The sequence below is a fragment of the Pongo pygmaeus genome, chromosome 14, assembly GCF_028885625.2.
Source record: "Pongo pygmaeus isolate AG05252 chromosome 14, NHGRI_mPonPyg2-v2.0_pri, whole genome shotgun sequence".
NCBI lineage: Eukaryota > Metazoa > Chordata > Mammalia > Primates > Hominidae > Pongo > Pongo pygmaeus.
The window spans coordinates 116,718,955-116,730,173 of NC_072387.2; positions in this window are offsets into that span (position 1 = coordinate 116,718,955).

The following is an 11,219-nucleotide window of genomic DNA, read 5'->3' on the forward strand; positions in this document are numbered from 1 at the left end:
AGCACTAATATCCGCCCTATTTCACAGGGGAAGTAACAAAAGCAGAGTCATCAAATAATTCACCCAAGGTCGCGGAGCTAGGTAACTGGAGCATCCCAGATTTTAACCTGCAGCTTGTACTCCTGAGCACTGTGATATATATATTTTTTCTTTTCCATGTCACTTAAAAATAGATAAAAACCATATGACTAAAGAGTGAAACTTACAGAATATTCAACGAAAGTTGAAATACAAATTATTTAGCTTTTTATCCTAGCATTAATATCTAGACATGCAGAAACTAGTTATTTGCTGAATCGTATGTGTACCCATTAATATTCCTGATAATGTCCAGTAGATAAGAGTTCTAGAACTAGAAGAACTGAGTTAATAACTAAGGATCCAGGCTGTATTTAGCATCAGGAATACCCTTGGAAGTTAGGCAATTGTGGTCAGAAATTACCCCAAGAAAGCATCCCAGAAGTCTGGGGATGAGTGGATGTACCTGGCGAGCTGACAGAGCTTATGTGTAGAGGCTTATGCGAGGCAGGGTTTCTGGCGGGTGTGCTGGGTAGTCCCAAGACTTGGTGCTAAGGCTGTCTCTTTCTGATGTATAATCCAACTGTTATCACCCACGTCCATTTCACTTGTGAGCTTATCTTCATTTCTCGTGAAAGTCAGACTTACATATCCTCACCTCTCCCCCACCCCTCTGAACTGAACCTCTTCCTGGACGTGGAAATCTTTCCCATCTAAACTGAAACACTATGGCTACTGGATAACCATTAAGGGATCTGTCTCCATTTTCATGATCAGACATAAAAATTTCAAGTGCATGCCTTGCTCCTCAAACAATTTTCTTCCAATGAAACAATTTTCTTCCTATGAAGGCTGTGTCATGATGATTAAGGAAGATAACACATGTGAGATGGTACCTAGAACAGCACTGGTTAAGTATCATTATCATATTCTTATTATAGATCTGCTAAACACCTTCCAATTCACCTTGGAGTTCAAGGTCTCATAAGTACAAGGAATATTATATTTAGGAAATAATTCTTTTAACCACCTTGAATAACTCACTGACTAGTTTTTGCCTTCTATTATCTTTCTTGTTTAATATCTGAATTACTGGGAGAAGCAACACACAAAATAATTTATGTGTGTTGAAGGTGAGGGTGGAGGCCCCAATCATTTCCCAAAGATGTCAAAGAAAATGACAAATAATAGGAGGCTAAGTCTGCACAAAACTTTCTATGTATGCACAATGTCCATTTCAACTAAATTTGTGAAACGTACATTAACTAAGCCACTTATTGAGGATCAATACCCAACAAGCTGAGAGTTAATTACTCCTGTGGCTGACTCATGTGGTAAAGATTCAGATTTTCAGATTTAAAGGGAGCATGCTAGAGTCAGAGAAATAAACAGAGCTCCAGTTGATTTTTTTTCCTGATCAATGGAGCATTTATTACTATACACACGTGTGTGCGCACACACACACACTCTCTCTCTCTCTCTCAGTGAACCCTAAGATGCATACCAGAAATGATATGGTTTGGCTGTGTCCCCACCCAAATCTCATCTTGAATTTCCACATGTGGAAGGGATCCAATAGGTGGTAACTGAATCCTGGAGACAGATCTTTTCCATGCTGTTCTTGTGATAGCAAATAAGTCTCATGAGATCTGATGGTTTTAAAAAGGGAAGTTTCCCTGCACAAGCCCTCTTCTCTTGAGAGCTTCTCGTGAGACATGCCTTTCACCTTCCACCATGATTGTGAAGCCTCCCCAGCCACATGGAACTGTAAGTCCATTAAACCTCTTTCTTTCGTAAAGTGTCCAGTCTTGGGTATATCTTTATCGGCAGCATGAAAACGAACTAATACAAGAACCATATATAGGAAGTGATGAAATACAGTGTATGTGCTAAAGTGTGATAAAGAAATTCAGAGAAGGGCAGGCTCAATGTGATCTGGAATATTCAGGGACACCTCATGGGGAATATAGAATTTGTGTTTGTTCTTGAAGAATAAGTGGGATTTGTGTGAAAAAAAAAAAAAGCAGCTGTGAGGTATTTTGGTGAGAAGCAGCATGAGCACAGAGAGGAATATGGTTCTTGTTGGAAAGCATAAGACCAATTCAAAAATAGAAAGGTTTCATAGAGGGTTTATGTTGGACAATGTTGGGTTTATAAGTTTGAAGCCAAGCTATAAAGTTCCCAGGATTTTTAATGTCAGATGAGGAATGTAAACCTAATTTCAGGAACACAGAAATGTTTAAGTTGAGAATTAAGGAATGACTGGATGAAAGCAAACTTTCAGTATATTTTTCCTGGATCAGTCACATAATAGACATTAGGCAAAGAGATCACTTTGAAAGCTTTTGAAATAACGGAGCAAATAGGAGAGGCACTGGAAATAGAAAAAAACAGAGAATGTAATAAATATTGTCCAATAATAAACGTTGGGGAAGGTATCAAACAGGAGGGATAAATCAGATAACTCCCAAGATGTTAAACCTCTCCATTGTTTGTGAATGCTACTGACAAACAAACATAAAAACAGCAGAGCTGGAAGCTTCATTGGTTGAAAGGTGGCAAATTCAGCTGTGTCCGAATTAATCTTGATATACCGGTTTTGATGTCCTGTATTCCTTCCCTTAAGAGCAGCAAATATTGGTAGCAAAGTTAGAGTTGTCATGGCATTTTGAAGGAAAGGACAGTACCAGTTAGCTGGGGGCATATGGAAAGGCTCTGAGAGCTTTTGAGAAAGCAAAGAAGAATCTTTCCTCATTCTGCAAACTTTCATTAAGTTCCAACAACGTGCTAATCATAGTACTGGGTATTGGCGAATACAAATTCCTTCTCTTAAATGGATCATCATGAGAGAAAATGGCATGAGTTGTACCAGTTGTAATCATGTGGCAAGCCCTTTTATAGAAAGTTCTGTAGAGAGAAGAAGTGCCTGTGTGAGTGTTTTTTAAGTAGGACATTTGAGGGAAGGTCTCACCTTGGAGGCATCCAGAAACTGGATTTTAGTATTTCTCTGGAAAGGTAAGAGAAAAAAGCACTTTTTAAAAGGAACGAATGGCAGATGTAAAGACTAAAGCAAAGAAACAACTTGTTGATTTTATAATTATCAATTGCTCATAGCATTTGACAAACTAATTCACAAATATAGTGGCTAGGTCATAGGATGCGAGGCTAAAAATGAGCAGGAGTTTGTGTGCTGTACAAAGAATTTTAGATTTTAGTTTATAAGTGATAAGGAGGCATGGAAAATAGTTTAGTCCAAGAGTGAGTTGACTTTTTCTGAGTTCCAAAATGATCGATGTGGTGTTGGTATGAATGGTGACTTGGATGGGGCGCCACGATGATACTGTTAGGAAACTAATGTTATATAACTCCTGGAAGGAAGTGAGATGATTGGAACTGGAAAAGTGGCTATCAGGAAGGACAGGAGGAGTCAGACTTCCAGTGTATTTGTGAAGTAGAATAGACAGGTGTCTTCCTGTTGTGATGGTTATAGGAAAAGGCAGAATCTAGGGTGACTCAGCCCTTTGGTTATTGGCTGTTGTGTGTGGTGAGACAAGAGACAGAGAAGGAGCAGGCTTACCTGCCTAGGGCCAACATGGGGCAGTCATGAGTTCAGTGTGCGTCATGTCAAGTTTGATGGGTCAAGCTGGCGATGTCTAGAAGGCAACATTATGTATTGGTCTGGAACTTAGAAGAGACATCTTAGTGGAGATGAAGGTTTAAAAGTCATCAGCACATAGGTGATTGAAACAGGACCAGTGTGCATTCATATGTAGCTTAAGAAGATAAGAGGGCTGTGTGCAGAGTCCGGGGGACACCAACATTCCAGGAGCTGGGAGTCCAGCAGTCTTGGTGCTGGCCCTACAGATGATGTTGTTTTAACCCATATTCCTGAGTTATATTCCCTAGCTCAGGCTGACCTCAGGTAACAAATCTATTTAAAATTTATATTTTATTTTTCCTTCACTTTTTAGTTTCTAATTCAATAAGTGGAACCAGGATATGGAAGAATTTATTTTCATATTGCTGATCTCAGCTTTTTAAATTTTATTCTCTTTGGGTATGGACCAGCCTCACAAATTTTATGAAAGCTGGCCTCACCACTTCTGGTGATCTGACGGTGTCAATAGGTGGGGAGGTTTGCTTAGAATGAAGGAGAGGAGTTTAGGGAGTGAAAAAGAAGCAGCTGTTAGTTAAGTGCTCATATTGTGCCAGATTCTTTATGTTCATTGACTCACTTAGCTCCTATAACTACATGTAAAGTGGATATTTTCCCCAGTTTTATAGATGAAAAAAATCAAGACTAAGTGTGTTGCTTGGGATCACATAGTTTGTAAGGATTGTAGCTGAGTTTCACTCCAGAATTGCCTCTTGCTCTTTCAGGGATAGTTTGGGGTTTTTTTTCCTGCCTTTCCTTGAACCTTTACCCAATGAGTCTTAATTAAGCCAAGCTAATTTCTCATAACCTTCTCACTGGGTCAGTGAAAGGCTGTGAGATTTAACATAGCTAAGATAGGATTTGGAGACAAAACTCAGACTGTGATTTCTATGCCATATTTTATGGCATAGAAGGGGACCTGGGGACCTCAGAACTATTAGACCCTCCAGGGGGACTGTTTTGTCTCCTGTGAAAGGATTGAGACATTTAGGAACACAGGGAGACCGAAATGAACTAAAAGCTACAATCTCATTCCTCTAGCATTCCTTTCTTCCTATTGTGGGGTTTAATTTTCAAGACATAGAATCATAACCTATAATATTATATGTAGGTGGGGGGAAGCACTTTTTTTATCTTTTTTTTTTTAATAATACATGCATATAGAGCAATACCTAAATAGTACAAAAGGAACTATGGTGAAAAGTGAGTGCTGGTTTGTCCCTGCTGGGTGAGGTTCCAGCTTTCTTCCAGGCTGAAAAATCATTCACCACTCAGTCTGGCTGCAGCATTGGTGGTTGCATCTCTTAATTTCTGTTGCCTTATGTTTTTATTGTCTATAGAGCAAAGGGCTAGGAAGTAACCACCTTATGATCCTTTAAGATTTTCTTGGTTCAGGATATGGCAAATTCTGTAACATTATAAGTTTACTCTCTTTGTGACAATGCAGACACAAATATAGTTTTTCATTGATCTTACAATAATAATGTGATTCTCACATTTTGAAATTTAAAATTTTTATTTTGGCATTCAATCTCCTTCCTTTGTTGATCTTTGAAATCCAGTATTGTTATCAGGGTATGTCCTATTTGTGACAGTTCTTCATCTTTTTGCTTCTAAGACACAGTACACCACTTCTTAGATGAATTATAGGAAGTTTATGAAGCCTCTTCTTTTGGGACAGGGGTACCAATTATTTATGTGTTGGATTTTCTTTGTCAGTCTTTTATTATCTATCATTACTGATTATTTTCTCTGTTATCCCTTTCAGTTCTTTGTTCATTTTTATTACTTTTTAAATGGTATTTTCCATGGCCTTTATTAGGTATGTGTAAATGTCTATTTTCTATTTTGCTACCTCTAATGTGGACTTCATTTCTGAGACAGTGTTTTAACATTTTTCACTTATTTCCTGATCTCTGCTAGCTTAGGTTGCAGCTTTCCCTGTTTTCCTGACACATTTCCCTGTCACATTTCCCTGTACTTTTTTGTTGATTATGTGGAACTTTTTTTAAATAGAAGCAGGGTCATGGTAAGATTTCTTAATGTGTGTGTGGCTATATATAGTCATTCTTTTATTTTTCTTTTAATTTTCTTGCATTGTTTTCCAATGAGTGTTTCTTTGCTTCATTCTTTTTTCTTTTAGTTGCATAGAGCAGTACTTCCGCCTCCTCCCCCTTCTCCTCCTCCTCCTTCTTATTTTTCGTTTTTGAACCAGGTAAGTTCAGGCTAGGAGAAATTCTCCTGGAATTATATGTGTAATTTAGTTATTAGCCTCTACATGTTCTCATTTGTCAGAGGCAGCAGCTAAAGCGCTGCCCACAATACAGAGAGTCTCTTCTTCCCTGGCACACATCTCCAACTCCCCATTCAGCCTTCTGCCTCTCTCCTCATTTCTTTTTTTTCTTTTCTGAGATGGAGTCTTGCTCTGTTGCCCAGGCTGGAGAGCACTGGCAAGATCTCAGCTCACTGCAACCTCCACCTCCTGGGTTTGAATGATTCTCCTGCCTCAGCCTCCCGAGTAGCTGGGACTACAGGAATGTACCACCATGCTCGGCTAATTTTTGTATTTTTAGTAGAGACAGGGTTTCACCATGTTTGCCAAGCTGGTCTTGAACTCCGGAACTCAAATGATCCATCTGCCTCAGCCTCCCAAAGTGCTGGTATTACAGGCATGAGCCACCATACATGGCCCTGCCTTGCTCCTCTTTATAGCCAACCAGAACTGAAGCAACTCCTGCCATCAGCCCCTTCCTGTGGCTATAAATAAGAGTGTGTGACGTGAGGGTTACTTTGAAAGAATAGTGTTCTCCTGTCTGAGTCTGAAATTTGCAGCTACAGGCATTCCCTCTATATATCTTCCAACACCCCAATTTATTTGACCTTCACTGTATTTGGCAGTCTTTTCTCAGGTATTATTGATTTTCCAGGTTTTACTATTTTCTATAGGAATGGAATGTGCATTTTTTAAAAAAAATCCTCCTAATTGCTTTTGGGTGATCATGCCAGGAGAAGAGGCGTATACTGTCCTGTCTTCTGTCTTATAAATTGGAAGTAAAAATGGAGCTTAAATCAATTAATTAACAAGGTGTAATGTTACATACTCAGAGGTAAGTAAGGATGAGCTAGACATTCTTTCTCGTCTTAGTAATCTTACAATTTATTAAAGTGGCCAAGAAATGCAAATATGAATGGAAAACTAACCCAGTAATAGGCAACATATGAGTGCTACCTAAAGGGACAATAAGAGTTTGGGAATTTGGACCAGGGAAAAGTGGCTGAGGTCTGCCGTAGTCACGCATGAAAGTTACTCTCCATTTCCTGCTTCACTGCCCTGGAGGAGGCTGCCAGAAGTCAGAACAAGCCTGGCTCTTTCCACTTCCACTCACTGCCTTTCTGTCCAAGGCAGCAGCTACTGCAGATGGTGAAAGAGAATCCCCCTTTGAGAGAAAAGGGTAGAGCAACATGTTTTCATGAAGTTTCCCAATCAATGCTTGGCCCTAAGAATCACCTGGAAAGATGACCATGATGGACGCAGGATCTACAGAGAAGACCTGGGATTTGTATCTTTCACAAGGGCCCAGATTAACTTGGGTAATCAGGCAATTTTGGAAATCCCTAGCCTAGGAGATAGAGCACTACGCTGGAAGGGAAGAGACCTGTATTTTGTTTCTGGCTTTGCTGCTAAGTAGGTGTAGAATTTGGGTAAGTTTCAACGTATCTGAGCCTCAATTTTCTTGTCTATAAAAGGAGGGAGCTTGGCTTGATGGTGTCTAAAAATCACTTCCAACTTTAATATCTCATGATTCTCTAAAACATACAGCATTTTTATAAAATTCTATACTCCCTTATAAAAAGAAAAGGGAGAGCAGAAGGATTAGGGACAAGGGACCAAGGAAAGGAAATAGAGTTTTTGCTTATAGACAAAAGGAATGGAATGAAGCCCTTTCTCCTGATACGTCTGAAAAAAGAACTTTTAGGGGTAGAGTTTCAGTAAATTTCAGTTAAAACCAAAATTGCATCTCTTTACGGGCCCAGAAACCAAAAGTGCACATATGTTAGACATGGTTTGTACTGATTATTCTGGAATGAGCTATGCATTCATAGAACATTGATTTTCTCAATAGAAATCATAAAGCACCAATAGTATTTTTTTCCCTTCCAGTGTTTGCACATGCCAAAGGTAAGGGAAAGTCTTCCCTTGGTTGTTTTCTGTAAGAATGACCTTTTTCTTACTTCAGGAGTTTGATTGGCAGGTCGCTACTAAGGAGGAAAAATGAATTTCAAAGCAGACCTAAAAGAACATTTTTTTTTTCTTCTACTCCTGGGCTTTTGTTGCTCCAGGTGTTACAGAAAAAGCACATTTCTCAACTGGTCTATTCCCTAATAACAGTATTATTAAGATCCTCAAGCACATCTGATATCTCTCTTCCACAGTCTAGGGAGCACCATTCATTTAGTAATGCGTCAGCCACAAAGGGATTGCATTTTGCTTTGTTTGAAGGCCCTGAGTGTCCTTATTACTTTTGTTTGTAGAAACACTGGGGTACACATGAAAGGGGGAACAGGGAGACATGAAGAAGAAAACAACCCTGGAGTCCGGGTGCTGATTGCCTTTTTTATTCGCTTAAAAAGCCTCCCGGTGGATTGATTTGTGATTTGGATACCACTTCTCCAGCTCGGGACTCTGAAGTCTGTGCTTGTCACACACAGGTGAGTGATTATGACGGGGATGCTAATTGGTTTGTTCCACCACCTTTTCCTTCGAAGTGTAGCAGGCTTGCAATTTTCAATGGCCATAGGGAACAGGAACAGCATGCATAAGTGGAATCCACAAAAAATAAAACTGCTTTACTGAATTGCCTCCAAATTCTCCTGGATCAAAAGTGGACTAATTCTAAAAGCGGGGACGAGTCAAAGTTGGGGTGAGAGGTGCAGTGGACAGAGGCACAAGACCCTAGGGCTACTATGCCACATATTTGTTGTTAGAACTGAAGGCGAGAGGCTGGGGAAGGCTGAGTTACTCAGCCTGAGCTGTGTGATATCAATGTTTTGGACCAACTGGGAAAGGTCCTATTTGGGAGGAAATTACACATCTGGAAAACTCAACTTTCTGCAAAAGCTATGGGCCTTCCCTAATTGAGCCCTGAGGAGCATGAACAATCACTGTCACCAAATCTATTGCACTTCATCACAAAGGGAAATTACCATGCAACCATGAATCATTTTTGTCAAAACAATAGATAACAAGCTATGAGAGCAAACGCACAGCAGGGAGAAGAGATGGGTGGCATGAGACCACCATTCAGACACGGGTGTGGGTTACAGTAGGAGAAATAGTCATGAGTTATAAATGACCCAGAGGAAAAGTGGATTATAGCACAGGCAGATAACTGGGGACACCTCACATAAGATAAATTACTTTTAGTATTGTCCAAATTGGTTTTGTCAACTTCATGGTCCGTCTTCCACTCCCATGGTAAAACAAAGCCCCATAAAAAAGGCCTAGTTCTGGGGATCAGGGCCTTTGGTATTCTTGATATGCCTCTTGTTCATACCACACCCCAATATTGGCCGGTTTCTCTGGCCCCCAGACCCCCTTCCTCAGCATCTGTGAGCGTCTCGCATTTCTGCCTAGCCCACCGTGCAATGAGTCTTTGTCTGAACTGTTGGGGGTTTCCTAATTCCTCCCTCTGCCTGTGTTCTCCAGTCCTGCCTTTGTTCTAAGCCCCATCCCCACAGGACAGCCCTGGTGTAGCTCTTCGGAGCTTCTGCTTGCTAGAAAGTTTTGCCTTTGTCAGAAAGACAAGCAGACTCTACAACAGGCAGTAAAATGTAGAAGGACTTATATTAATGGCACTGCTTTGCACAAACGTTGTGAACACCGGGCTTCGAGGAATCAAATGGAACCAAGGCTGATTTCATTCACCTCCCCCCGCCACTGTTGCTTGTGGCCTCTGCTCGTTTATCAGAGGAAGCTTCACAGCAGGTAATAAATTAAGGGTCAGATGGACCCAGGACTGAATCCCACTTCTCCTCCTTACTAGCTGTCTCTTCTGGCAAATCCTTCACCATCCCTGTGCCCAGCTTTCTGACGGGTTCATGGTAAGGGAGGGGTGTAGGTGCCAATAGTCACACCACTTGGGGAGTATGTGATGATGAGTGTTGTCAGCTCTCAAAAAAATGTCATTTTTCATTATTCAGCCAGCAAATATTCCAGTCACTGAGGATATAAGGAGTGATATGATTCCTTTCCAGACAGCTTCCTGTTTTCTCAGGCACCTGCCCTTTGTACTTGGCTCACATGGAAGCAGTCATTGCCTATCTGTGAAAATCCCTGTTGTCCTTCAACTGCGGCCGAACCTGTTGTAGTAAGCCTATGCTGAAGGATGACCTCTTCGACATACTCCAACAGCTCCTACTCGAATATTGCAGAGCACCATCAGAGAAGCTCTGTCTGTCTTTCTCTCTCTCTGTAATACACATACACGTGCTCACGCCACTTCTCCCAATCTGCTCACAGCCTTGGTCGCCCCCAGTTAAATTCCTGCGTGCATCCCCCACAGCTGTTACACATATTTTCCACAGCCAGTTCCCCAGCCTCACCCTGACTTTCTCCCACTGGCAGATGACCCTACTCTTCGGGTTTCTGATAAAATTTCTCACTAAATCCTCTAGGGTCTCAGTTTTCTCAGGACCATTTATAGACCCCATGTTTCTAACATCTGTGATTAGACACATTCCATTTGTTATAGCTTCAGAACCCCTTTCTGTTCTCCCCTGCACATCAGTGTCTGTTGGTGTCTCCATGCATTTCCTCCTCCCTGGACCCTGGAGAGAAAGAGGCTCCCTCTTTCCCATCGGGTAAATCATCCTACCTGGTGTTCCAGGAGCCCTCCACTCCCACCCTCTTCATTTTCGTTGAGATGGCACCTCACTCACGGCCTCTCCTCCATGCCTTTTTCCTTCAGCCCCTCTCCCTCCACACACACACACACACACACACACACACACACACACACAAAAAGCAATTGCATCTCTTTACTGGCCCAGAAACCAAAAGTGCACATATGTTAGACATGGTTTGTATTGATTATTCTGGAATGAGCTATGCATTCATAGAACATTGATTTTCTCAATAGAAATCATAAAGCACTAATAGTATTATTTTCTCTCGCCTTTAGTTTTATTTTTACCCTGTGATGCTATTATGCTTCCATTGTAGCTTTTCCTTCAACTCCATACACAAACTTATTGAAAAATATTTCCAAGCATATGCATTTTGTCAACTCATATGTAGTTGGTAAATACATATTTGTATGTATATAAAGATATAATAAAACTAAAAATCTTAAGTAAATTGCAAAGTATTTTACTAATATCCATTTCCTTAGGATTTTCTTAATATCTATTTTCCACTTTCACCATTTCAATGAAATATGTCTACCCAAAACTACCAAAGTCTAACTGTAAAATCTAATGGTATTTTGTAGGTTTTTCATCCACTGAAGTTCTTACCCTCACTTGTCTGCTGCTCAACTTTAAATTA